The 22,755-nt window shown below is 41.5% G+C and overlaps 1 protein-coding gene across 1 annotated transcript in view; it reads left to right on the forward strand.

Moving 5' to 3' along the window:
* Positions 1 to 269: 269 nt before the first annotated feature.
* The window catches only part of ndrg4 (NDRG family member 4), a 240,336-nt gene continuing 217,850 nt past the window's right edge, over positions 270 to 22,755 (forward strand). The window contains exon 1 of the mRNA XM_072279374.1: positions 270 to 316. The gene's annotated coding sequence lies outside the window, so the exon portion shown is untranslated. The remainder of the gene's footprint in view (positions 317 to 22,755) is intronic.

Genomic DNA, 22,755 nt, shown 5'->3' on the forward strand with positions numbered 1-22,755 from the left:
TTGTGTTGTAGGTTTTCTATGTTTCTAATGTGGATCAAAAAATGAAATTAATTAAAAAATAAATTTATAAATGTCAAATAAGATCTTTAATGTTTTGACTGGCTACCTCATCCATTAGAATATGTGTGTTTTTGGTAATTGAGTAACTTGAATAAAAGGAAAGTGCTTTTGGTTGCTTGACAGGCCAATCCCTGACTGTGATAGTCTGTAGTGTGACTTTTTTCTTTAAAATCATAATATCACATGAAACTATTTTTTCTTCTATTTACAGGATAATTGTGATATATTTCTGCCTCCCGTGGACTCAAACTGGCAGGTACAGTAAACTTATTATTTAGAAAATTATAATACATGAGTATCCTATGCTATTGGGATTCTTTTCCTCAGAATTACAGTAAGAGCTGTAAAAGGTCCTGGCAACAACCATCAGTGACAGTGCAACCCCCTACTATTGTGTGTCCATTTCAAAATAATGATATTTTACATGGTAATAAGGAAATGATTAATATATTGAATAATCCTTTACTTTGAAATTAGAATATATTCCAGTTAAGTATGGGAAGCTAATATTGCATCAGGAATTGGGAATGAAATACGAGGAGATGGATGACAGGAAAATTTTCAGTTGATCGCTTTAGGGACCTTTCTGTTATTATTTCGATGAGATGACTAATATATTAGACACCAGAATGTCATTGGATACTTTTTCATCTGGAAGAAGTTTGGATGTATGATGAATTTTTTTAAGCTGTAGAGATATACTGCACAGAAACAGTCCCTTCACTGACTTGCACCATTTTTGAAGCTTACCTTGTACTTAACCACCATGCAGTTAATTACTAGAAATGATTCCTTACCAATACTGTTTAAAGAGATCGGCAATATAAGAATGGTGGTTAGTGGATTTTTTGACAATAATTTTGAGTCTGTTTAGGTCTGCTGCTTTTTTGAGTTTGCGTTAAGAAGTCTACAGGGAGGGTTGTTGTCTGAAATCTCACGCCTTGTGCTCCTACAGTAAACAGTAACTCTCAGATGGTACTGGTGGGCAAACAAAAGACTACAGATGCTGGGATCTAGAGTAAATAATTAATTGCTGTAGATAAAGCTGTAGTTAAAGTGAAATTATTGATTGCGCATGGAAATTGGATAAGCAGGAACTCAAGTTAATGGGATGTGACTAGTGGTAGCTCATGTCAATGTGTGAATTTAATTCAAGTTTAGATGAGGACATAATTATTGAAGCCAACGCTTGTTGGCCACATCATTATTGCCCATTAGAAGGTCATTTTGGTCATTTTGGCAAAGGTAATTCCAGAGTGTTGTTGAGTAGAGGGTGGATTTTGATCCATTGGTGATGCTATAGAATTAAGTCAGAGTGGTATGTGATATGGAGGTGCCATATGCCAGTTGCCCTTTTCTGTCTGGGTAGTAGAAGGTTTTAAGAGTAACCTTCAGTAAATTGCTGCAGTATGTTTCGGGACTGTGATATTTTTCAATGTACATAACAACCATTTTGATGATACAGTGGAAAGCCATGCAATAAATGGTTGGCGTGGTAGCATGGCGGTTAGTGCAACACTTTACAGCAGCAGCTGCAAGATCAGGTTCAGCTACCATCACTGTCTTTGAGGAGTTTGCACGTTCCGTGTGGGTTTCCTCCGGTTGCTCTGGTTACCTCCCACATTCCAATGACGCACGGTTAGAGGAAGTGAGTTGTCGGCGTGCTATGTTGCCGCTCAAAGTATGGCGACACTTGCAGGCTGCCCAGCACAATCCTTGCTGAGTTGATTTGACACAAAGTGACAAATAAAGTTAACCTTTAAAAAAATAGCATCGTAAGAAGTGTAGGCGGGAGCATTAAAGTACAAAGAGAAAATAATTTAAGTGCAGAGGTAAAATTGTTGCAAATGGAGTTAAATGTAGAACACTGAGCTCATGATCTAAACAGGATAGTACATTTTAAATTATGAAATAATAGAAGCAGTGGAGATCCGGAGGTGCTTATAAGTCCATATACATAGATCAATAAAAAGTTATTAATGTATAGACAATGAAACAGCAAATGGAATTCACACCTTGATATGTTCGAAGACTGGAATATTGAAGGATTAATTTTTATGTTATGGCTCAACAAAGAATTGATTAGGCAACACTTCTATTAGAGTAGTTTAGAACACCACAGCTTAAGGATATATCGTATTAGTCTCGATAGAAGGATAAATAGATTTTTCAATGACACTTGACTCTGGGGATAAGCTTATGAGGGGAGACTGTATAGACCAAGAATTTGGAAATACTTGACAAGCTATTTCCCATGAGACCACTGAAAAGTCTTTGACCTGAACTTCTAAATGTTTCTCTTCCACAGATATTGACTGACCTACAAAGTAATTCCTGCTGTTATTTTAAATTTCCAGCATCAATCGCATTTGGTTCTTGTATTCCATGGAATTTAAAAGACCATGTCTTTAAATTGTACTCTTAAAGAGAAGCTATTTCTGTTAATTGGGTCTGTTAAGTTTTTGAGAAATAAAGTTAGGAATCTTATGTACACAAAGGTAGAGGACATTTGAAATTTGTTTGCAACTGGCAACCAGTTATTTCCCTGTAATTTTTTAACTTTAAATTTGATATTTGGTAATTTTTTATTAGAAAGGAATCTAGTGCTTTCCTGGCATATATGACGAATAAACTCTTCTTTGGCCGGTATCCAGCCGGAAGTCCAAGAACAGTTTGTCAAATTTTTGTTAGTCAAAGATATTAAGAGAGATATAAGTTAGCCATGATTTTGTTGAATATCAGGATAGGGTCAGTTACTGTTCCTTTGCTTCCATGTTTCTAAATGTATGGAATGCCTCAGGAACGCTGTCAGATTCAGATTCATTTATCACGGGCACATTGAAACATACACTAAAATGTGTTATTTGCATTAACAACCAACACACCTGAGGATGTGCTGGGAACAGCCCACAAGTATTGCACATTCTGTTAGCCTTTCTTAATCCCAAATATAATTTATTATGTATGTTTCCATACTTATTCAAGGTTGGTTTTGCTGGCATCTCACCAAATGTCAAAAGCCAATGAAAATTTCACACCTGTGGAAAGATAACTAATTGTCAGTGCACCCATACTTAAAGATATTCTTGGAGGAGTTGACCATCTCAAGACTGATTAATTAGTTTTTAAAGTTGATTTTAGAAGCTTTTGAGTCAAAAATATGTCTATGATATTCATCCCCGTCTTAGTTATCTGATTTGTCCTATTTTTACACTCCAAAAATAGCTGCTTCACCATGCTCAAATAAAAGCTGAGTTTTTAACAAACATAACTCAATCCCTACTACTACATGGCCATTAGCCATATGCATAGACCCAAAGACATTTACTCCTTGATAAGCAGGAGAATGTGTTTATTTCCAGCTTGACATTTGGCTTTTGAAAATGGTCAGGGAAGTTCCTGAACATGTTCCTGGAAGAGATTTTTTTACCCCTTCCTGCATGTTTGCGATCTTGCTCCTTAGTATCTTTAGACTGTAGGTGTGTATGTTAGCTCAATTGGAAGCCTTGCTGTGCCAGCATTTTCTTGGGACATATTGGAATCTTTACATGTAGGTGCTTGGCAGATCGTTATCCATCAGGACGTCTCACTGTAGTAGATAATAAATTAATACTGATACATTGTCACCTCAAATTATGAGCCAGAACTTAATAGAAAACAATAAGCTGAACATTCAGTCTGACAATCTAAAAATAATTCTGATGCAAGTGGCCACTGGTCTTAATTGGTAAGACCAGTGGCTTTCCTTACTGGAAGCCAGCATTATTTTGAATTTCAATTCTATTTGAATGTAGGTTCATAAGTTAACATCCGCCTTTGATGTTGATTTAACTTTGTCCCCGTTTACAGGTGCTAATAGGATCTTTTTATTTGGGTGGCACAAAGGGTACAAACAAATAATAATAATAAAATCAGTTGAAAAGCAACAGTGTTTTTTCTAGATAAGGAAATTGCCTGTGTTTATTTGAAATCTTGCAAGACTTCAGGAAAATATTTTAGAGTTAATGGACTTGTTTAAAAGTGTAGGCAACACGTATTCCAGTAAAAGCAGCGGCTGAGTTGGATACACATAATTCCCACATACAGCAAAGTATTAATGACTAGACAATCGATTTGATATAGAATTTAGAGATGCAACACTTCAGTGAGTTAAGAGGATTGTTTGGGCAAAAAATGCCTTGCCACACACTGCAGTGGAAGCAGAAGTTTTAAAGGCTTTTACTCAGGAGGCAGACTGATTTAGGACAAATATATTTTTGCAAGAAATATCTTCTGCAAGAGACTAACTGGACAGATTTCAACAGTCCGATACATCCCTACCAAAATTGATTGAGCTGCCAGGTTCATGAAAGCAGAGCTTCACGTGATGAATTGTTTTGTCTTTTGGCATCACTGAATGTTTCCTTCACTTGTTGTTGAAGTATTATATCCGATTCTGCACAACACAGTTAAGGAAGGATGTGAAGTCTTTGGTGAGGTTGTGTAAGAGATTTACTGGAATAGTTCCATGAATTGGGGTTGGACTCGAGACATGTCCTCCTTCCAGCACGAAAGAGTAGGAAAGAGAAGGAAATTTCATATGCACTTAAAATCATGAAGAGTAAATAAAGGGAATCTGTTAGTTGTGGCTGGGGGTTGTCACTAGCAAACAGACTAAAAATCAGGATTACCTGTAAATGAACCAGAGCTGATAGGAAGAAAAACTTCTCTCACACTAGATGGGTTAAGTAAGATTTATAATGCTCTTCCCTGCAGGCTGGCAGTAGTACATTTTCACAGGCAACACGTTTAATGATTGGTGGAGAGGAGGGCCAGGAAGTTAAATAAACCAAATTTGTTCTTGAAAGGGCCAATGTTCACAATGGACTGAATAGCCTTCTCATTTCTGTGCTGATTCAATGGTGCACACAAGGACAGTTTAATAATCACTGATAGTCTTCCAGTAGTTTTCAGAAAAAAATATAATTTGGGAAGGCTGTTTAAACTTTGAGTACTTTTACAATGCTCTCTTCAGTTTTGCCCAATTTGACCACCCTTTAACCCCAGGATAGTTTATACTTCTGTACAGCTGTGCATTGTGTTTCTGTTAAATCTCTGAGTAACACAGAGAGTATCTCCAGTGTTTAGAGCAGGGGCTCCCAACCTGGTTAATGATAAGGGGTCCATGGCATAAAAAAATGTTGAGAATTCCTGGTTTGGGGACACATGGCTAGAATATGCAAATAAGATGCACTTGCTCCTTCAGATATTCAATGAAGCAATAATTTTTTTCCCAACCTTTGAACTAAGTGAATGCATTCCAATTGCCTTGTGAATCAAAAGCTTGGTTTTATTATTGAAATTATGGACAATAATTGAGGTTTTATGTCTTTGTTTACACGGTGTTCAGATCAATCATCATCAGGTGTCATGCCCAGTTTGAGCTTTGACTGCCATGGCCCACACACTCCTGTTTCGGGTCAAGTGGATCAATTCATTGGTATTCATTTCCAGTTCTCTGGCTGCTGTCTCCATCATCATTTGACTTTGTCTTCCTCTTGCTTTCTTCCCTTCAATCTTTCCCATAATTGCCGTGCATTCTAACTCCTCTTTCCTAATTACGTGTCCAATGAAGTTACGTTGCCTTTTCATTATCTCATACATTATTTCTCTTTTTGTGTTTGCTCTGTTCATGACATCCTCGTTAGATATTCATTTCATCCATGATATTCTTTGCATCCTCCTCAAAAACCACATTTCTGCTGCTACAATTCGTTTCCTCATGTTACTAGATATTGTCCAACATTCTGAGCCATATAACATATCTGGATAAACATAACATTTCAGTACTCTGAGGTGGGTTGTCATGCCTAGTTTAGTATTGGTCAGTATACTCTTCATTCTCGTAAAGGTGTCTTTTGCCATCCCTATTCTTCTTTTGATGTCACCCAGCTTCCTAAGTAGCAAAAGTTCTGTACTTGTTTTATGTCTTCCCCGTTTATTCTCAGCCTGCAGATAGGATTCTCCTTTTTTTTGGATATCACCATACATTCTGTCTTTTTGCAATTGATAGACCCATTTTTGCACTTTCTTCAACAACTATGTCAATTAAGTTTTGTAGTTCTTCCTCTGTACTTGCAATTAACACAGTGTCATCTGCATATCTGAAATTATTGATGTTTTCACTGCCAACTTGATTCCCAAGATGTCTCTTATTTTTTGTGATATTGTACACATTAAATAAATCAGGGGAGAAAACACACCCTTGTCTAACGCCTGTCTTGATTTTCGTAAACTGACTCACTTCTCCATCTATTCTTACAGCGGCAGTTTGTTCCTAGTACAGATTTCTGATTAGGCAGAGGTCTTTCGAATCTAGATCTAGAGTTTTCTGTAATATTTCAAATAACTTATTGTGCTTCACTTTATCAAATGCTTTTGTGTAGTCGATAAAACAAACAAATCTTTTTGCACTTGAACAGCTCATTCTGATAGTATCCTTCACATCAGTATTGCGTTTCTTGTACCTTTGTCTTTCACAAAACTATATTTCAGCTTGTATCTTACTTTTAGCTCTTGTCATCAAAATTCTTCGAAGTATCTTGGTGATATGACTCATTAAACTTATGGTCCTATGTAATTCACATTCTATTGCTCCAGCTTTCTTAGGAAGAGTGATAAATACTAATTTTTTCATCTCTTCTGGTATTATTCCAGTCTCATAAATGTTATTGATTAAATCAGTAAGTTTTTCAGTTCCATAATCTTCAAGGGCAATAATTTGTTCTATTACTAACTCATCAGGACCTGCTGCCTTTCCTTTCTTCATCCTTTTTATTGCATTATGAACTTCAGATTTTAAAATACTTGGACCTTCAATGTTTTTCTTAATTTCTGGTTTTCCGCCTCGATCATCTTCAAACAATTCCTGGATATACTCAGTCTAGTTTAGATCAATAGACTTAAAAAAAAAAAAAGTAAAGTAAATTATTCTGTATATTCCAAATTGTAATGCATTTTTTAAGGCATTGCAGGGTTTCTGTAATACAAAAGGAAAATGCAATAGATAGCAAAGATGTACTTATGCAAACAGTTAAAAGTTTTATCTCTCTAGCAGCAAGGACTGGAAATTAAATTATTTCTGGCAGCTGGCATTTCTGGTATTTAACAGTATTTTGCTTTTATTTTTGTTTTTGTGATGGTCCTTGTGTACTGATAAAGAACTCTGTCTATCCATCTTTGGCAGTTCACAGTCAGTTATTTAGTTCAATGTATGTAAAGAAAGCAACCAACTTTCACCAGTGGCAGTTACAGTGCCTTGAAAAAGTATTCAGCTCCCACAGCTATTTTCACATTTTGCTGTCATATTTTCTGAATTTAAAATTTATTGAAGTAGGATTATTTGAGCTAATTTACAAATATTGTGCATTGTCAAGTCAAAAGAAAAATTCCAAAACCTGTCAAAACTTTACTCCAAGTTAAAAACCAAAATTGTGAGACTGAAGAAATATTCATTCTCTTTACAATTACTATACTAACTTGCATCAGGTGCAATACTATATATTACCTTAACAAGTCACCCAGCTTGTTGATGTGAAAAATTGGGTGTCACTAACTTTCAGTGGATTCATATGAATCAAATACTCCCTCTTTCTGTAAGGTCTGACAGTATGGTAGATTTTCAACAGACCAAACCAAAATGAAAATAAAAGAGCATTTAAGACAAGTCAGGGAAATGGTAATAGAGTAGAACAAATCCGGGGAACCTCTCAAGACACTCTCAAAGACACCGTACATACCTTGGAGCTCAGTACAGTCCATTGTAAAGAATATGAATCCGCAGCCAAAGTGTCAGTTAGAAAATGCTGTAAAGATGTGGAAGAAAGTTATGTGGCCAGATGAGACTAAAGTGAAACTTCTTGGCCTCAACATTAAGTGGTATGTTTGGCACAAATCTAATACTGTGCATCAGCCAGGTAACACCATCCCTACTATGAAGAGAAACCATAGAGTGGCTTCAAATGAAGAAAATTGGTGTCCTTGAGTGACCCAGTCAGAGTCCTGACCTTAACCCGATTGAACATCTCAAAATTGTTGTTCATGCACCCCCACCCCCCACCCACCCAGTAACCTGGCACAGTTTCAGCAATTTATTAAGGAATGGGCAATCCTTAGTCCATCACATTGTGCAAAACTAGTAGAAACTACTGACTGTAGTGCCTGCAAGTGGTGGTTCAACTAGATACTGAGCAAAGGAGGATGAATACCTTTGAACTGGTGACATTTCAGTTTTTTGAATATTTGGTTCTTCATGCTTTAATTTTTTCCCTTTTATTTGGCGCTACTGTAGGGGGAAAAAAGGAGCAATTAACAACGGCATGTTCTCCTGGAGAGGATGCTGACATTATTCTTACAACGAATTTGGGGGATTTTGCAGAAACAGTATATAAAGCATTTTTCCAGTGCTTTAAGATACCTCCTGTTAGTAGTCCATGTCGCAGTAGCACATGGGAGGAGAGAAATCATTGATCATGACTCTGGTGTTTTAACTTTCATGATACTCATTTTCTCATTCACCAAAGGATGCACTGGTGCATTGAAGGGGGTATTCGATCTCATTGTCAATGTCTTGTCTTTGCTCAGAAACAGCTCCCACGATCAAGTGGCCCACATTTCCCATAAAGCCTTATTTTCAGAGCAGTGGGGACAGATAGGTAGGGGACCTCAATTGTACAACTGCTGAATGCAAGGTCTCTCCTTTTGGATGCTTTAGTGAATGAGATGATGATGTCCTCAATATCAGCTTCTGAGCCTGGAGATTAGGACCAAGGAGGTGTCATGAAAACTGGAGGTTTGTGGGCTCTGGGTGGTTTTATCAGGATCTGTACTTCGGTGGCCTTGGGGGCTTTTAATCCATGCAGTTTTCACAGGGGTGGGCACCATTCCAAAGATGGAAAGCATTTTTGTAAGGTAGTCCTTAAAAAAATCCATCGAAAGAGTGGAGCACATCCATTACTTGTGTTTACACTTCAAATGCGCAAATATGTTAGACATCAGAGTAGCCATGTACTGTAATTTCTGTATTGATGAAAACTAAACTATATGACCCAATTTCCGGGCAATGATGGTTCTAAAAGGGAAACATGGAGCCCTTTCTTAACTCAGATGATGGTTAATAAATGGAACTTGAAAACACTGGAAGAGGTTGAATCAAATGATTTGGAAGCCTTCAAGAAAAAATTAGATGGATGCATAAGAGAAAAGGAAACCTCAAGGCATGCTAAAAGATTGAGATAAAGCCAACAGGATGGGAGAGGGCTCGGGTTTAAATATGTGTATAGACTAGGTCGGCCAAGTGACCAATTCTATGCTATACATCCCATGTAATTACGTGGACAATAATTGACAAAAGGGAATGAATACTGATGAGAACACAAATATTCACACACAAGATGCGCTCCCACGCTGAAATGCAGATATGCGATGTGACAAACTGGGTAAACTTACAGCTATCTAACAAGATGCAATAGATTGGATGTCTGTTTTAAAACTCCAATGTTATTTTTCTGCAGATTTCAGTGGAGGTGAAAATAATGCAGTTGCTATAGTGGGCAATGCCAGCTTAACAAATTTTAAATGTTCCTAACAACTCTGACAATTTTCATAGCTATGTGTACAGTGGCATGTAAAAGTTTGGGCACCCCGGTCAAAATTTCTGTTACTGTGAATAGCTAAGCGAGTAAAAGATGAACTGATTTCCAAAAGGCATAAAGTTTAAGATGACACATTTCTTTAATATTTTAAGCAAGATTACTTTTTTATTTCCATCTTTTACAGTTTCAAAATAACAAAAAAGGAAAAGGGCCCGAAGCAAAAGTTTGGGCACCCTGCATGGTCAGTACTTAGTAACACCCCCTTTGGCAAGTATCAGAGCTTTAAAGCGCGTTTTGTAGCCAGCTAAGGGTCTTTCAATTCTTGTTTGGGGGATTTTCGCCCATTCTTCCTTGCAAAAGGCTTCTAGTTCTGTGAGATTCTTGAGCCGTCTTGCATGCACTGCTCTTTTGAGGTCTATCCACAGATTTTCTTTTTTTTTGCCGTGTGCCTGCGTGCATGCCAGTCTCTGCGTGTGTGTGCGCGTCTCTGTGTGTGCGTTTGCGTGTCCGTGCGTGTATCCATGATGATGGAGTTTTCATGGCTTTTACAAGGTGCTGAGCGAGAGAGAGACTGTGTGGGGCGCTACTCCTCACACAGGCATTTTTTGCAGTATTTTCCCTTTGTCTTACGAGGTTGAGTTGCGTTCTTGACACTCAACCTGGCACGCTGAATGCTGAATTTTGTGGTGAGGATGCAGGAAAGGCTTTCTTCTGATGACTCTTCCATGAAGGTTGTATTTGTGCAGGTGTCTCTGCACAGTAGAAGAGCGCACCACCACTCCAGAGTCTGCTAAATCTTCCTGAAGGTCTTTTGCAGTCAAACACAGGTTTTGATTTGCCTTTCTAGCAATCCTACGAGTAGTTCTCTCGGAAAGTTTTCTTGGTCTTCCAGACCTCAACTTGACCTCCACCGTTTCTGTTAACTGCCATTTCTTAATTAAATTATGAACTGAGGAAACAGCGACCTGAAAACGCTTTGCTATCTTCTTATCGCCTTCTCCTGCTTTGTGGGCATCAATTCTTTTAATTTTCAGAGTGCTAGGCAGCTGCTTAGAGGAGCCCATGACTGCTGATTGTTGGGACAAGGTTTGAGGAGTCAGGGTATTTATAAAGCTTTGAAATTTGCATAACCTGGCCTTTCCTAATGATGATCGTGAACAATCCATAGCCCTAACAAACTAATTCAGGTCTGAGACCTTGGTAAAAGTTATCTGGGAGCTCAAATCTCTTGGGGTGTCCAAACTTTTGCATGGTGCTCCTTTCCTTTTTTTCACTCTAAAATTGTACAAAACAAAAATAATACACTAATCTTGTTTAAAATGTTGAAAAGAATGTGTCATCTTCAACTTTATGACTTTTGGAGATCAGTTCATCTTCTACTCACTTAACTATTCACAGCAACAGAAATTTTGACCAGGGGTGCCCAAACTTTTGCATGCCACTGTATGTGAGCTTGGTTAAATATAAACGTAGACAAAATGGCATTCAATTTTAAACAAAATACCAACAGACTTTTAACATAGACTTGGTTAGAAGAAGAGGCATAGATTTAGCATTACAATGATAGCAGGGCCAATGGAACAAACACGAGATTCTGCAGATGAAGGAAATCCAGAGCAACACACACAAAATGCTGGAGGAACTCTGCTGGTCAGGCAGCGTCTATGGAGAGGAATAAATTGTTGCCGTTACAAGCCAAAGCACTTGCATCAAGTCCGGAAAGGAAGGGGGAAGAAGCCAGAACTAGAAGGTGGAGGAATGGGAAGGAGTACAAGTTGGCAGGTGATAGATGAAGCCAGGTGAGGAGGAAAGTGTGTGGGTAGAATAAGCTACCATATCCATTGGGGCCTTCAACCCTGAACACACAATTGCCTCAGTTGATAGCTACTGTAATGCCAACTAAGGGTTCAAATAATTGGGTCAATTGCCTGGCAGCAAAAAGTTGCTTTGAATGAAGTCTGAGAGAGAGCATCGATATGAGCATTTGTTCAATTCAATTTGCATCAAATAAAACCATAAGACACAGGAGCAGAATTAGGCCATCTGGCACATCAAGTCTACTCCACCATTCAATCATGGCTGATCCTCTTTTTTTCCCTCCTTCTCCTCCACCCCAGTTCCCGACGTTCTCCCTGTAACCTTTGATGCCATGTCCAATCAAGCACCTATCAATCTCTGCCTTAAGTACACCCAGTGACCTGGCCTCCACAGCTACCTGTGGTAACAAATTCCACTAATTCATCATCCTCTGTCAAAAGAAATTTCTCCGCATCTCTGCTTTGAAAGGGCGCCCTTCGAACCTGAGGCTATACCCTCTTGTCGTAGACACTCCTACCATGGGAAACATCCTTTCCACATCTACTCTGTCTAGGCCTTTCCACATTTGTAAAGTTTCAGTGAGATGCCCCCTCATCCTTCTGAATTCCAGTGTGTACAGACCCAGAGCTATCAAATGTTTCTTGTATAATAATCCTTTCATTCCTCGAATCATCCTTGTGAACCTCCTCTGGACCCTCTCCAATGCCAACACATTTTTAAGATGAGGAGTCCAAAACTGTTCACAATACTCAAGGTGAGGCCTCACCAGAGCCTTATAAAGCCTCAGCATCACATCCTTGCTCTTGTATTCTTGACCTCTTGAAGTTAATGCTAGCATGGCATTTGCCTTCCTCAGCACCAATTCAGCCTGCAAGTTAACCTTCAGGTTGTTCTGCACAAGGATTCCCAAGTCTCTCTGCATCTCAGATTCCTGGATTTTCTCCCCGTTTAGAAACTAATCCACTAGGAAACAACATCTCTGCAAGAATAAGACTAGTGGGGGGCTGGCACTGCCCAACTTTATTTGTTATTACTAGGCTGCTAACGTCAGCCATATAACATACTGGATAGATGATACAGTTGTACTTCCTGGATGGTTGGAGATGGAGCGTGAGGATTGCCTACCATATTCCATAGGGACAATCATTATGTCCCCTATTCGGTTAAATAAAGCCTGTTATAGAGGCAATCCCATTATCCATAGCACCATACAGATGTGGAGACAAATGGGGAAGCATTTGAAACTCAGAACATTATGTTTTCTTGTACCTATATCAGCGAACTCCTCTTTTATCCCCTCATGTATAGGTGGGATCTTTTATGCATGGCCCCATCTATATTAGGGATTAGGGATACGCAGCTTTGGAGACTTAGACATGCAAGGGATTTTTGCGTCATTTCGGTAGCTCCAGGACAAATTCGGATTGCAAAAGAGTCATATTTTCAGGTATCTCCAGCTAAGACACTATATAAGATCATGTCTTTCTGGTTTTGAGATGGCAGAACCTAATAAATTAGATAATCATTTAAGATCATGTTTAGGGTCAGAACACATCATCGCCTATCTGTATGATGCCATATAAAACGAGTGTCATACAACAATGGATAATATTAAAAAAAGAGTGGGAAAAGGAGTTAGGGACAGAGATAGAGGAGGTTGTATGGAATGAGGTTTTGGAGTATGTTAACTCCTGTTCCATCAATGCCAGGCATTGTTTAATACAATATAAAATCCTACATGGACTACATTACTCAAAAGTAAGGATTCATAGAATATTCCCAGAGGTGTCCCCAATGTGCGAGAAATGCAAGTCCTCGGAGGCAAATTTGTTACATAGTTATGCTTTATGTCCCAGGATACAACAGTATTGGAAGCAAATATTTGAGGTCCTATCGAAGGTACTAAAGGTTCAGTTAATACCAAACCCCATTTTAATAACTTCTGGAACTTCTGCGAGGTGAAATAAATTCCAGGCTACCCAGCAACAACTCCTGACCTATAGCATACTTAATGGAAAGAAACTGATACTGATGCTCTGGAAAAAGGAGGAAACTCCATCACTCAGACAATGGCTGGCTGCATGAATGGATACTGTGCATTTAGAGAGGATAAGATACGTTATCAAGGACAGACTCAAGGAATTTGAAAAAATCTGGCAACCATTACTGTTGTATTCAGAAGAGACTGACAGTTGAACTAAATGTGGGGGGCAGTAGGACCTAAACAGCACATATGGGAGGGGTGAGGGGAGGGGAGGGCTGGGAAGGGGAAAGGAGATGGGATGGTAGGGTTTTCTTTGCTTTTTGCTTGTTTACTATACATACATTCATTTGACTTTCATTATGTTGTTAAAAGAAAGAAAATAAAAAAAGAAGCATTGTACTTTAAGACATTGTCAGTTGTGGTTAAGCTGATGTTGCTTCACAGTAAAAACATTTGAAAACAGAAAATAGTCCACTCATTTACGACCAGAGTGCATGACCATGCATTTTCCAACATTGTATTTCATTTGCCACTTTCTTGTCCATTCTCCTAATCTGTCTTAAATCCTTTTGCATCCTACCTGTTTCCTCAACACTACCTGCCCTTCCACCAATCTTCGTATCATCTGCAAACTTGGCAACAAAGCCATCTATTCCATCATCTAAATCAGTGGTCCCCAACCCCTGGGCCGCAGACTGATACCGGGCCGTGAAGAATACAGCGGTGCAGCGGTAGCTGGAATGCATCCAACACATCTTTAAGAAGGGGCGTCGCCTCCGAACTGGGCAGACATTTATGTGCCGGGCGGCACCTAATTAATTAACAACACACATCAAAGTTGCTGGTGAACGCAGCAGGCCAGGCAGCATCTGTAGGAAGAGGTACAGTCGACGTTTCAGGCCGAGACCCTTCGTCAGGACCTAATTAATTAGCTTGTTTATTTTGGCTTTTTTCTTAAAGATGTGCTGGGTGCGTTCCGACTACCACTGCATCGCTGCATTCTTCGTGGCCCGGTGTCGGTCCGCAGCCCGGAGGTTGGGGACCACTGATCTAAATCATTTATGTACAGCATAAAAGAAGTGGTCCCAACACCAACCCCCGCAGATCACCACTAGTCACTGGCAGCCAACCAGGAAAGGATCCTTTTATCTCACTCACTGCCTCCTACCTATCAGCCAATACTCTAACCAAGTTAGTAACTTTCCTGTAATACCACGGGCTCTTAACTTGGTAAGCAGCCTCATGTGTGGCACCTTGTCAAAGGCCTTCTGAAAGTCCAAATATACAACATCAACTACATCTCCTTTATCTATCCTACTTGTAATCTCCTCAAAGAATTCCAACAGGTTCATCAGGCAGGATTTTCCCTGATGGAAACCATGCTGACTTTGTATTATCTTGTCCTCTGTCACCAAGTACTCCATCACTTCATCCTTAACAATTGACTCTAACATCTTCCCAACCACTGAGGTCAGGCTAACTGGTCTATAATTTCCTTTCTGCTGCCTTCCTACGTTCTTAAAGAGTGGAATGACATTTGCAAATTTCCAGTCCTCTGGCACCATGCCAGAGTCTAAATGTGTACAAGCTCTCAGCTCCTAGTTTGTGTGAGGCTGGAGGTGGGTATGGAGGGAGTAGCCTGGAGGCATGATTTGTGTTGACTTTTTCAGTTAATTATTATGGTTATTCTGTCAACAGTCTAGCTAATTAATGTGAGAGTTTCCAATTGGTTAGTTTTCTAAAAGCACAGCTGCTAATCAGAGCAGTAAAACAATAACATCTTCCAGAATCAGATGGATTCTGGCAGGTTGAGTCAGCACCAGACAAGACCACTGCTGTTGTTATTAGGGGGAGAGAAGATGTGATGAAGACCAAATATTCTTGTCTGGTCTGTAATTGTTCCTTTTACTTAAAGCAAACAATATATTATTCTACCTTAACAACACGCTGGAGGAACTCAGCAGGTCAGGCAGCATCAGTCGACGTTTCGGGCCGGAACCCTTTGTCAGGACTGAAGAGGGAAGGGGCAGAGGCCCTATACAGAAGGTGGGGGGAGGGTGGGAAGGAGAAGGCTGGTCAGTTCCAGGTGAAAAACCAGTAAGGGGAAAGATAAAGGGGTTGGGGGAGGGGAAGCAGGGAGGGGATAGGCAGGAAAGGTAAAGGAGGAATAGGGGAAAACACAATGGGTAGTAGAAGGAGGCAGAACCATGAAGGAGGTGGTAGGCAGCTGGGGGAAGGGGCAGAGTGAAATAGGGATAGGGGAAGGGAGGGGGGAGGGAATTAACTGGAAGTTGGAGAATTCAATGTTCATACCAAGGGGCTGGAGACTACCTAGACGGTATATGAGGTGTTGCTCCTCCAACTTGACTTTAGCCTCATCATGCCAGTAGAGCAGGCCATGTATGGACATATCTGAATGGGAATGTGCAGCAGAGTTGAAGTGGGTGGCAACCGGGAGATCATGTCTGTCGTGGAGGTGCTCGACGAAGCGGTACCTAAATATGCGTTGGGTTTCACTGATGTAGAGGAGGCCGCACCGGGAGCACCGGATGCAATAGATGACCCCAACAGACTCACAAGTGAATTGTTGACTCACCTGGAAGGACTGTTTGGGGGCCCTGAATGGTGGCAAGAGAGGAGGTGTAGGGACAGGTGTAGCACTTACGCTTACAGGGATAAGTGCCGGGTGGGAGATCTGTGGGGAGGGACGTGTGGATCAGGGAGTTGTGGAGGGACCGATCCCTGCGGAAAGCGGAGAGGGGTGGAGAGGGAAAGATGTGCTTAGTGGTGGGGTCCTGTTGAAGCCAGCGGAAGTTGCAGAGGATAACGTGCTGGATCCGGAAGCTGGCGGGGTGGTAGGTGAGATCAAGGGGAACTCTGTCCCTGTTGTGGTGGTGGGAGAATGGGGTGAGAGCCGAAGTGCGGGAAATGGAGGAGACTTGGGTGAGGGCATCATTGATGACGGCAGAAGGGAAACCATGATCCTTAAAGAAAGAGGACATTTGAGATGTCCTGGAACGGAAAGCCTCATCCTGGGAGCAGATGCGGCGGAGATGGAGGAACTGGGAATAGGGAATGGTATTTTTGCACGTGGCAGGATGGGAAAAGGTATAGTCGAGGTAGTTATGAGAGTCAGTGGGCTTGTCAGTGGACAGTCCGTCTCCAGAGATAGAGACCGAGACATTGAGAAAGGGGAGAGAAGTGTCTGAGATAGACCAAGTGAATTTGAGGGTTGGGTGGAAGTTTGAAGTAAAGTCAATGAAATTGACGAGCTCAGCATGGGTGCAGGAAGCAGCACCAATGTAGTTGTCAATGTAGCGAAGGAAAAGTTGGAAGACTCTGCTTCATTCCCATTCGGATATGTCCATACATGGCCTTCTCTACTGCCATGATGAGGCTAAAGTCAGGTTGGAGGAGCAACACCTCACCTACTGTCTAGGTAGTCTCCAGCCCCTTGGTATGAATATTGAATTCTCCAACTTCCGGTAATTCCCTCCCCTTCCCTTCCCCTATCCCTATTTCACTCTGCCCCCTCCCTCAGCTGCCTACCACCTCCCTCATGGTTCCGCCTCCTTCTATTACCCATTGTGTTTTCCCCTATTCCTTCTTCACCTTTCCCGCCGATCACCTCCCTGCCTTCCCTCACCCACCCCTTTATCTTTCCCCTTACTGGTTTTTCACTTGGAACTGATCAGCCTTCTCCTTCCCACCCTCCCCCCACCTTCTTTATAGGGCCTCTGCCCCTTCCCTCTACAGTCCTGACGAAGGGTTCCGGCCCGAAAAGTTGACTGATCGTTTCCACGGATGCTGCCCGACCTGCTGAGTTCCTCCAGCATGTTGTGAGTGTTGCTTTGACCCCAGCATCTGCAGAGTATTTTGTGTTTATGATTCTACCTTTCTTTCTCCCATATAAATTTCTAATCAAATCAGATAACCCTCCGTCACTCAGTGATCCTATTTGTTGGATGATACCTGTATGTGACTGTTTGTTAAATTTGCTGAATAAAACATTTATTTGAAAAGGTATTCCATTCAACTATGGTGAATAACTATTTCAGACTGTAGTTAAATATACGGCAGAAGTTGCCTGGTATTCTATTGGAACCTGCACTTGGTTCCATGGTATAAAAGTATGAGATGATATAAAATGTACCAAATAAAAGGGTACTGAAAAACTTCAGGAATACCTGGTCAGATTGGTCAAATGAGCAGAAGAACAGGGCTGGAACTTGCTGGAGAATATTAGCAGTAACAATTGCTCCCCCTCCGAAGTATGATGAGACTGGGGTCTCCACATTAACACAGAAACCTCAGAGAAATCGGTCAAGGTCCGCTGGTGATTTTGCCAACACCTTTGATGGTTGAGTCCTGTAGTGGAGCACAGAACTTGCTGAATTTGGGGAGTTTGCTAATAGAATTTTTGCCTGTTTTGTTCAGAAAATAGTAATAATATATCAAAGTACTAGTCATGATTTTGCACACAGTTGACGGGATAGGGGCAGTAGAGTAACAGTGGTGAGACAGAACAGCGAGGCTATTCACTTAATTGGAGAGCAGTAGCTGTGAGAGGACGTGGTTCAATTTGAAATTAAACTTGCCCTTAACTTTATCAGTTTGTTTCTAGAATAATATCTTATTTTCAATAATAGTAAAAAACAAATTTGAGCAATTCATGAATGTTTCATCAACGCTGGTGCATTCAAAGCTTTCAGAGTCCTTGACAACCTGGTTAGCAGACAAGGCCATGGGTGTGACTTCACTGGTTGCCACCTTTATGCCTTTGCAGCTACTTTGTCATTCTGGTTTGTTCTGGCTTACCTATGTGATGCCATTGGGTTGCTTATGGTATTTAGAATTGGGACCTTATTTTCCCGAAAACTAACGTGAAAAATCCACAAAAAGTACGTTCATATTTTTTCCATATGTCAGTAGCAAGCATTGTGGGTCCGTTAAAGTTATGCCCTTTGGAAATGACAATGAGGAGAGGCAGTAGTCAGTAAGTCATAAATACAAGTGATTCTGCAGATGCTGGAAATCCAGGGCAACACACACACAGAATGATAGAGGTCATGCAGCATCTATGGAAGTGAATAAACAGCTAATGTTTCAGGCTGAGACCCTTCACCAGTCCTTATGAAGGATCTCAGCCCAAAATGTCGACTGTTTATTCTCTTCCAGAGAGGCTGTCTGACCTGCTGAGTTTCTCCAGCATTTTGTGTGTGTTGCCACAGTCATCAAGTTGTAATCCTTTGACAGATTTTGCAGAGGCACCCATGTCAGATTTGTGTCAATCCCGAGAAGAGATCATCTGTCACAAATGAGTAAAAAGGAAACTACCGTGTAGAAGAATAGGTGTTGAATGTGTTGAGAGGAATGTGCTAAGACAGCAAGGACAGAGCATTAAGCATGGCGGGTGGGGGTGGGTGGGGTGGGGTGGGGATAAAGTTAGGGTGGTGGAATGAAACTGTTTGGTGGGAAGCAGGATTCCAGAGTTTAGTCAAATTGATAGGGTGCCTAGTGGTGAAGTTGTCAGGGAGCCATTGAGTGTGGGGATCCGGGCAAATGATGGGTATTAAGATGGAGTCAAAAGAGGTGTGATTAAAGATTTGGGCAGGGACAAATTTATTCTTGGGTAGTAGCCCAGGTAATGTCAGGTCTCTAAGTATTGAGGTAAAGGACGAATTGTGTTTCAGTGCCTGAAAATCTTGCTATTTCGGGACCTAGCACAAATAATATACTCAGGCAAAGGAGCATCTGATAGGGTTATATGGAATAATGAGGGGCACAGAGGTGGTGACAGCTTTCCTCATTGGAGTAGTCTGAAACCAGAGAGCACAGGCTTAAAGTGAGGAATAAAAAGTTGAGGAGGTTTGGGGATTTGTTTCTTTTTACCCAGAAGTTTAATCTGGAGGTAATGGAGACAGTTATTCTGACAACATTTAAAATGTTTTGGGATGGGCATTTGAATCAATGTTTAGCAACACCTTCTATTCCATCTGGGTAGCCTCCAGTATGATGACATAAGTATCAATATTTCCCTCTGGAAAATGCACCCTCCCTTCCCCACACTGACCTTTTCCCTCTTTTCATCTGCCTATCACCTCCTCCTGCATCCCCTCCTCTTTCCCTTTCTCCTATGGTCCATTCTCATTTCCTATCAGATTCCTTCTTCTGCAGCCTTTGACCTTTCCCACCCACCTGGTTTCACCTTTCACCTTCCGGCCAGCCTCCTCCCCTTCACCTCACCTTTTTATTCTGCCGCTTCTCCCTTCCTTCTCAGTCCTGAGGAAGGGTCTCAGCCCGAAATGTTGACTGTTTCCTTAGATGCTGCCTGACCTGCTGAGTTCCTCCGGTAATTTGTGTGTGGATTTCCAGCATCTGCAGACTTTCCTGTGTTTATAATAAGGTCTTGAAGACTTCAGCTAAATTCTGGTAAATGGGATTAGTACAAATGTGTACTTAATGATCATTCATTGGACATGGTGGGCCAAAGACTTGCGTCTATGTTGATTAATACTTATGACTCGGAGAGAGAGTTTGAGAGCTGATGGATCTGAGGGTATGTGAACACAATTCTATAAATTGCAGGGCAAGATAATTACAGCCATTAAGAAAGCACAGTGGATATATAGCTTTGTAAACATGGACATTGACATAAACATTTCGAAGTCCCTTACAAACACTGCATTCTGCACAGTGCAGCAAGTGATGAACATAACATTCAGCCCTTACAGTGTAATCCTCCTCACTAAACACTGTAGACAATACAATACAGCCTTAATAAATAAAGATTTGCAGGCTAGAGTCTTTGATAAACCCTTGTGTGCACCTGGGTCATTACACACACTGCATTGTATAGCCATTCATAATTGCTAGCTTCTGTCCAGGTAAGCATTCCCAGTTGCATTCCATACCTTATGGTAAGCCCCACACAAACACGAGAAAATCTGTGATACTGGAAATCCAGAGCAACACGCATAAAATGCTGGAGGAACTCAGCAGACCAGGCAGTATCTTTTGAGATGAGTAGACAGTCTGCGTTTCTGGCCGAGACCCTTCTTCAGGACTAGGAAGGAAGGGGAGAGATCAGAGTAAGAAGGTGGGGGGAAGGGAGGAAGAAGTACAAGGTGGCAGGTGATAGGGAAAACTGGGAGGGGGGGAAGGGCTGAAGTAAAGAGCTGGGAAGTTGGTTGGTGAAAGAGATAAAGGGCTGGAGGAGAAGGAATCTGATCGGAGAGGGTAGAAGACCATGGAAGAAAGAGAAGGAGGGCGGAGCAATAGAGAGAGCCTTTGGGCAGGTAAGGAGATGTGGTTAAAGAAGGAAACAGGAATGGGCAATGGTGAAGGGAGGGGTGGTCGTCATTACTGGAATTTCGAGAAATCAATGTTGGAGGCTACACAGGTGGAATATAAGGTGTTGCTTCTCCAACCTGAGTGTGGCCTCATTGTGGCAGTAGAGGAGGCCATGGGCTGACATGTTGGAATGGGAATGAGAAGTGGAAATGAAGTGGGTGGCTACAGGGAGATCTCGTTCTTTGAGGCGGATGGAGCATAGGTGCTCGGCGAAGCGGTCTCCCAATCTGCGTCACTGATATGCAGATGGCCAGAGTGTGAGCACCAGAGGGAGTAGATGACCCCAACAGATGAAGAGCCAGGTGAATAGGCGAAGTATTGCCGCATCTGGAATTGTTTCGCTTGCAAGGATAAGGCTGGGAAGGAGGTTAGTAGGGAGGGACGAGTGGTCAAGGGAGTCCTGTAGGGAGTGACCCCTGCTAAGAGTGGGGGGAAGGGAAAGATTTGTTTGGTGGCAGGATCCCATTGAATTTGGCGGAACTTACACAAATTGTATGCTGGATGCACCAGGGCATGCCCTTTTCTCACTGTTGCCATTGGGTAGGAGGTACGCAATGCCTGAAGACACTCACTCAGCGATTCAGGAACAGCTTCTTCCCCTCTGCCATCCGGTTCCTAAACAGATATTGAACCCATGAATACTACCTCACTTTTTACATAGAACATAGATAGAACATAGAATAGTACAGCACATTACAGGCCCTTCGGCCCACAATGTTGTGCCGACCCTCAAACCCTGACTCCCATATAATCCCCCACCTTAAATCCCTCCATATACCTGTCTAGTAGTCTCTTAAACTTCACGAGTGTATCTGCCTCCACCACTGACTCAGGGAGTGCATTCCACGCACCAACCACTCTCTGAGTAAAAAACCTTCCTCTAGTATCCCCCTTGAACTTCCCACCCCTTACCTTAAAGCCATGTCCTCTTGTATTGAGCAGTGGTGCCTTGGGGAGAGGTGCAGGCTATCCACTCTATCTATTCCTCTTATTATCTTGTACACCTCTATCATGTCTCTTCTCATCATCCTTCTCTCCAAAGAGTAAAGCCCTAGCTCCCTTAATCATTATGATTCTCTGATCATAATGCATTCTCTCTAAACCAGGCAGCATCCTGGTAAATCTCCTCTGTACCCTTTCCATTGCTTCCACATCCTTCCTATAGTGAGGCAACCAGAACTGGACACAGTACTCCAAGTGTGGCCTAAAACAAAAAGCTAGTAGACAGTGTGTGAGGGAGGATAGGAAGGGACAGAGAATGGGAGCACACAGACCGAAGATGTAGGGGAGAAGGAAGAAAAAGATAACAAAGTGCGCTCCATTAGAAGTAAACAGAGAATAAGAGGTGGAGAGTTTCTTAAACGCATCTATTTTAATGCTAGGAGCATTGTAAGAAAGGTGGATGAGCTTAGAGCATAGACGGATACCTGGAAATATGATGTTGTAGCTATTAGTGAAACATGGTTGCAGGAGGGGTGTGATTGGCAACTAAATATTCCTGGATTTCGTTGCTTCAGGTGTGATAGAATCGGAGGACCAAGAGGGGGAGGTGTTGCATTGCCTGTCAGAGAAAATATAACAGCGGTGCTTTGGCAGGATAGATTAGAGGACTCGTCTAGGGAGGCTATTTGGGTGGAATTGAGGAATGGGAAAGGTGTAGTGACGCTTATAGGGGTGTATTATAGACCACCTAATGGGGAGTGAGAATTTTGACTGGGAAGCCCATACTGTAAAAGGGCTGGATGGTTTAGAGTTTGTAAAATGTGTGCAAGATAGTTTTCTGCAGCAATACATAGAGGTACCAACTAGAGAATGGGCAGTGTTGGATCTCATGTTAGAGAAAGAGATAGGTCAGGTGACGGAGGTATGTGTTGGGGAGCACTTCGGGTCCAGTGATCACAATACCAT

This window comes from Mobula birostris, chromosome 15, assembly GCF_030028105.1.
Source record: "Mobula birostris isolate sMobBir1 chromosome 15, sMobBir1.hap1, whole genome shotgun sequence".
Taxonomy (NCBI): Eukaryota; Metazoa; Chordata; class Chondrichthyes; order Myliobatiformes; family Myliobatidae; genus Mobula; species Mobula birostris.